The following is a 7,223-nucleotide window of genomic DNA, read 5'->3' on the forward strand; positions in this document are numbered from 1 at the left end:
CACACGTACGTATATAAACACATGTATAGACACACAAGAAACATACACGCACACATGCACGCAAATGCGCGCACACGACAAGGCATGCACAAACACACACACAAACGTGCATGCAAATACACACAAACGTGCATGCAAATACACACACAGAGCACAAAGCATGCACAAACACATACACACACACACGTGCATGCAAATACACACACACCACAAAGCATGCACAAACACGTACATACACACACACACACACTTAAAGAACACACTTTTGTGTGTAGTCACAGTTCGAGAAAAACCAGGATACATTGTATATGAGATTAATTATATTATAAATCAACGAGGGAGTCATGGAAGTAAGGTCGCTTCACTAAATCAATTGTCAACTGTTTAGTTGTAAGATGGGACATAGTTGAGTTTTCTGTCGTTTTTCTGAAACAAGCGCAACGACCAAACAAGCAGAGAATGAAATATGTCTCGTGTTTGTTTGTTCGTTCGCCGTTGATTTCTTTCAATGTCCAAACAAACGACGTGGAGTACGGGATGAGCGCTTGAGTGTCGGTTACATCCGCTCTCCTCGGTCGGTGGTGAGCGCGGCAGCGCAGTTTCGATTCTTGTTTGAACTTATCACTTGATTTCATTTGTATCACTAATGTCATTCTCACATACATACATACAAAAAATACATACATACATACATACATACATACATACATACATGCATGCATAAACACACACATTTATATATATATATATATATATATATATATATATATATATATATATATATATATATATATATATATATATATGTATGTATGTCTCTTCTATAATTCTTTAATTATTATAAATCTTCCACTGAGGTGGGAGCCGGTTTCCAACAAAGATACAAAGATCCATCTTTGAGATGTAGTTAACACAGACAAATTCACATTTGGAACTTGAGAAAAGTCTTGCATATTTTTACTGTTCCACTCACAGATTGCACTTATAATGTACAAATCAGCCGATCGATTTCTCTTTCTGAAAATCCCAGTTCATCCAGAATCTCCTTTAAGCATTTACTAACAAAACCAAGAGCTCCAATTATTACTGGAATGAATATGACTTCATAGTCTGGATATAGAAGCTGGAGGTTTCGAAGCAGTTGTCCATAGATATCCTCCTTTTCTTTGATTTTCAAAGAGATATGTATGTATGTATGTATACGAGGACTGATCAATAAGTATCCGGACTGTTGCCATAGTAACGGAGCTAAAGCATGCAGAGTAAAGCTGCTGGACAAAGATTGACCTTGAACTCTGTTGTGCATGCGTACTAAGTTTTAACATTGTAGCTCACTTCCGCTGTTTACAGCAGTGCTTGGAAGACAGGTGTGTAGCGTGTGATCGTAGCATTGACCACGATAGAGAAAGTTGTCATGGCGATACCTGCTCAGAGGCCAACGCAAAGTTGCAGAAAGTCTATGCGTGTCTGTGGAGTGCTCAGCCACTTGCACGTTAATTTCACGAGCAAGCTGTTCTGTTGATCGTATCAGCTAGAACAGTCGTCGTCGTGACCGACGGAGAGCCAGTTGATTCGCGCAGTCAATCGGGAAAATAGGAGGAAAATAAATAAATAAATATAAGATAAATAAAATAAACAATAACAAAAAACTCTTTAAAAAATGAATCTGTGTGTGTGTGTGTGTGTGAGTAAATGTATGTATCTATGTGTATGTGTGCTCATATATGTTTGAGTTTGTGTGTCTGTGTGTATGCGTGTGTGTGTGTGTGTGTGTATGCTTGAGTGTGTGTTTGTGTGTATGTATGTGCATGTGTATTTGTGTATATATGTGTGCTTGTGTGTATGTTTCTTTGTGTGTATGCGTGTATCTTTGTATATGCTTGTAAGTTTGTTGTCTGCGTTTTTGTGTATGAATGTATGTGTATTTATGTGTGTGTGTGTGTGTGTGTGTGTGTGTGTGTATGTGTGTGGTTGTGTGTTTGTGAGTATATGCTTGTGCGTCTCTGTGCGTGCGTTTTTGTGTGTGTATGAATGTGTGTGTGTTTATGTGTGAAGAAAGAGGAGGAGAAGAAGAAGAAGAGGAAAAAGAAAAAGATAACAAAAAAGGAAGAAGAGGCGAAGGAGGAGGAGGAGAAGCAGAAGAAGAAGAAGAAGAAGAAGAAGAAGAAGAAGAAGAAGAAGAAGAAGAAGGAAAAGAGCAAAAACGAAGAAAATGAAGAAGGAAAAGAAACTAAAAAGAAGAAAAGACATAGAAGTAAATAAGAAAAGACTACGAAGAAGAAGAAGAAAAAGAAGATTACGAAGAAGAAGAAGAAGAAGAAGAAGAAGAAGAAGAAGAAGAAGAAGAAGAAGAAGAAGAAAAAGAAGAAGAAGAAGAAGAAGAAGAGCAATAACAACAGCGAGTACAAATAGAAATAAGCGCAATAAACAGAGTTAAATTGGCATAAAAAAAAGCAAAATGCAAAATTTGCAACAAACACACAACAACAGCAACAACAACGACAAGAACAGCTTAGAATAAACCTTACATATACTCCTTAATATGATTACGGACAAAGAGTATGAAACACGTTTGAAATTGTCTTTGAACGCCGCCATTATAGGCAAAAACCCTTCACTTTACAATTTCATTCAGTCGGATCGAATCGCATTAGGTCAGCCATTTTGTTTTGCTTACATTCACACAAATTGCTCATTTGTTCGTTTCTCTTTCACCCCTCCCTCCTCCATATATAAGCATATATATATATATATATATATATATATATATATATATATATATATATACTCATATATAAAATATTATTTTGGCTTATTTTTTATTTATTTTCCCCCAGTGTTTGACAAAACCGGAACAAAGCCTTTTGTAAACGATTCAGAAAAGATGAACTGCGCCGCTAAATTGTTCTGCTTTATTATATTTTTTAAATTTTTGTTGTGATTATTGTTTTCATATAACTTGATTGTTTTATAATATACTATATGCATGTGTGTGCGTGTGTGTGTGTGTTTGTACGTTTTGTATTTTTATGAGTCGCGTGGAAGTTATGGGACGGTCACTTTATGGAAATATATAAAGAAAAAAGAAAAGAAAATACACACGCAAAAAAAAGAAAATCAACGCAAAAAAAAAAAAGCTCTGAGAAATGGAAGAAAGAACGATCGCTTCCAGTTGAATTCCTCGGAAGAAACTCTTCAATAATAACTAAAAACGCGCCCAGCAGAGTGACAATCTACTAAAGTCACAAATAGGTCACTCCACGGACCAATAATAAAAATAATAGTAGTAGTAGTAGTAGTAGTAATAATGATAACAACAACAACAATAGTAATAATTGTCTAATAATGATGAGAACGAAGATGGATTGAAAATTTGATAAGTACTAGAATATATATATATATATATATATATATATATACATACACACACACGTATATACATACATAAATATACACGTATGTGTGAATGTGTGTGTATGTATATATGTGTGTGTGTGCGTGTGTGTGTTTGTGTGAAGAAGAGCGTTAGAAAAGGTATGATAGAAGGATTCCATTAAAAAACGAGAGAGACAAAGGGAAGAGGTGATGGTGGCGTGGGGGAGGGGGGCACTTATCGAATGCAGCTGAACAACGAGAGAATCTATGAATTGTTGAACGGTTCATTCATTCATTCATTCTTCTTCTTCTTCTTCTTCTTCTTCTTCTTCTTCTTCTTCTTCTTCTTCTTCTTCTCCTTCTTCTTCTTCCAATTCTTCTTCTTCTTCTTCTTCTTCTTCTTCTTCTTCTTCTTCTTCTTCTTCTTCTTCTTCGTCGTCGTCATTATTATCGTTATCATAATTATCATAGTCAAGATCGTCATCATCATCATCATCATCACCACCAACATCTTTATCGTCGTCACCATCATCATTATCGTAATTATAATCTTCTTCACCAGCATCGTCTTCCCCTTCCTCCTCCTCCTCTCCCTTCCCTTCACCACCACCACCACCACGAACATCATCATCTTGTCATCATCCTCATCACCCTCACCATAATCCCGTCCGCAACATTCTTCCTCGTCTTCCTCCTCGTCCTCCTTCCATCTCCCCTCCTCCCTCCCAATTCGACTCCACCATGAGGTCACTGTGCCAATAGTATACAGTGCCGCTCGCTAGCGACGTCAACCCCCCCAACAACCAGGTCATCCGTTCGTTTTATTGATTAACGAAAATATGGGTCAGTGGAAACACTGCTTCCTTTTGAAATAATCGACAACAACAACAACAACGTCAATAACAAACAACAGCAATGGCAAAACAACAGTAACAACAATAACAGCTATAATTACCATGAAAATAAACAAATAAATATATAAACATGCAATTAGATAAATATAGATTAAATGTGAATATAGAATAAAATCAATAATAATAATAATAATAATAATAATAATAATAATAATAATAATAACAATAATAATAATAATAATAATAATAATAATAATAATAATAATAATAATAATAAGAAGAAGAAGAAGAAGAAAAATAAGAATAAGAATGATAACAACAGCAACAACAAGATGATGATTGCGAATGATAAAAATGGAATGGTTTAGATGATGATGGAGATGAGAATGATGGTGGCGACGATGGTGATGCAATGATGATGATGAGGAGGAGGAGGAGGAGGAACACCAATGATGATGATGAGGAGGAAGACGACAATGACGATGATACTGTAATGAGGATGCTGACGAGAGTGATGGTGATGCAACGATGCCGGTGATGGTGATAGTGATGATGATAATGATGATGATGATGATGATGATGACGATGATGATGATGATGGTGATGATGATGATGATGTAAAGACGATGATGGTGATAATAATGTTGATGGTGGTGGCGTTGATCTTTATTGTCCAACAGTGGATATTCTCGAATAGTTTTCCAGTTGCCCAGCGCCCTCCTAACTTCCTGTATTCCCTTCTAGCAAATGTAATCTTTCATGACTCGCGTCTCCATTCGGCTTCCGTAAGACTAGACTCACTCTACATTGACTCTCTAGAATTATCTTTTATCTTTTATGTTTAACTTGTGTCAGTCATTAGACTGCGGCAATGCTGGGGCACCAACTTGAAGAATCCTTAATCGAACGAATCGATCCAAGTAGTTATTAATTTAAAGCCTGGTTCTTATTTTATCGGTCTCTTTTGCCGAGCCACTAGGTTATGAGGACGTAAACACATCAGCACAGGAATATGTATATATTCTTTTATTCTGTTATACGTTTCAGCCCAAAGGCTGGGGCCATGCTGGAGCAACATATATGTATATATATATGTACACACACACACACACACACACACACACACACACACACACACACACACACACACACGATGGGCTTCTTTCAGTTTCCGTCTACTGAATCGATTCACAAGGTTTTGTTCGGTCTAAGGTTATAGCAGAAAACACTTGTCCAGTGGGACTGAACCCGGAACCATATGGCTAGGAAGCAGACTTCTTACCACACGGCCACGCCTTCGCCTGTCATCGAGGCTGTTATCCTAGTAACGTTTTCAGTTTTCTAATAAATATTTGTGGAAGTTGCTGCTGTTTTTTTTAGTCTAGATTGCTTATATGTTTAAATTTCTTGGTATGCCATGATCAAATTTGTATAAATTGGGGAAAACTTCGTTCCCATCGCCGTTCTAGATATTTGTTTGTCAATGCTACCATTGAAGTTGAAAATATTATTTAGAGGTTGAATTTAGTTCCTTCAGTAACGAATTTTTTCTGTTCGATCTGAAATTTTATTAGGGAACTTGTCAAGCTAGGATTCTATTGCTTTTGGTCCCTAAGTATGTGGGACAGATTCGTAAAGGTTTGCTACATCAAATCCTTCATCAATAGTGATTTGTAAACTTCCTTTAGAAGTTGGTTAGAGGTCTCAGTTATTTCTTATAAAGCTTGGTATGTGATTCAGAATGAGTTTCGACAATTTGTCAATAAATTTACTGAGTCAGTGTGATTCATTGGTTGGGTCCGCTACGATTTGTTTAAATTTAATGAATGAATTTAATGAATTGACGTGACATGTCTTTACATGCTGAAGCTGATTTCTTTTTTTACAAATGTGGAATAAAGTTTACACTTGGTAATTTTGAAAACACCGTATAGATTACAATTATTTATTCAATGTTCCTAAGGCAGTCGTTATCCTTGTGTATTAGAACCTCCAAGGTGTAGAATGCTAAGCTGCTAAGTTTCTTCATAATTTTTGATGTTTTGTAATTAGTTGTCAATGCATAATAGATACTATCTTGTAGTACAGATAATGTGGTTTTTTTTTGTAGTATTAAACATCTCTAATGACTACAACGCTTCACTTATCCTCTGAGTCTTTGATTACGATGTCGTTGTTGTTGCTTGACTTCATGGATTATTTTCTGTTCCTTTCGACTGGTGCAGGATTTGGATTTAGAATTAATTCAACATATAGGAAGTTAAATATAAAATCACAATATTTGTTTAATGTTTTCGTTCCTAATTTCTGTTGAGTTGTAATGGCTTTTATTTCATACAGTTGAGGCATACAGATAGAAAGAAACACATGCATACATACATACATACTTGCATACGTACGTACGTGCGTGCGTGCGTACGTGCGTGCGTGCGTGCGTGCTTGCGTACGTACGTACGTACATACATACACATAGAAGCATATATATGTATGTATGTATGTATGTATGTATGTATGTATGTATGTATGTATGCCTGTTTGTCTGTCTGTCTATCTATGTTTACAAATACATACATACCTATTAATAAATATAGATAGATAGATAGATACATACATACATACGTACATGCATGCATGCATACATACATGCATGCATACATACATACATACATACACATACAATAACGTAAACCTACCATATAAAACACTTCAGAGATTTTCTTTATGAAAACGAATTCCGGTTACGCACACACACGCACACACTCACACTAACACACACGCACATACATTCACATACATAGAAACGTTAAATACGTCAGTGTATCCGTCTGAGAATATATGCGTCTATTGAATCGCTGCTCGTGTGTCAGTTACACTTACACTTACACTTACACATGCATGCACGCACACACGCGAGCACACGCGAGCACACGCACAGCAACAACAGCAACAGTAAAATGATTAACAAGTATAGAACAATTATAACTGCAATCCAGG

This window comes from Octopus bimaculoides, chromosome 18, assembly GCF_046866305.1.
Source record: "Octopus bimaculoides isolate indiv1 chromosome 18, ASM4686630v1, whole genome shotgun sequence".
NCBI classification, from domain to species: Eukaryota; Metazoa; Mollusca; class Cephalopoda; order Octopoda; family Octopodidae; genus Octopus; species Octopus bimaculoides.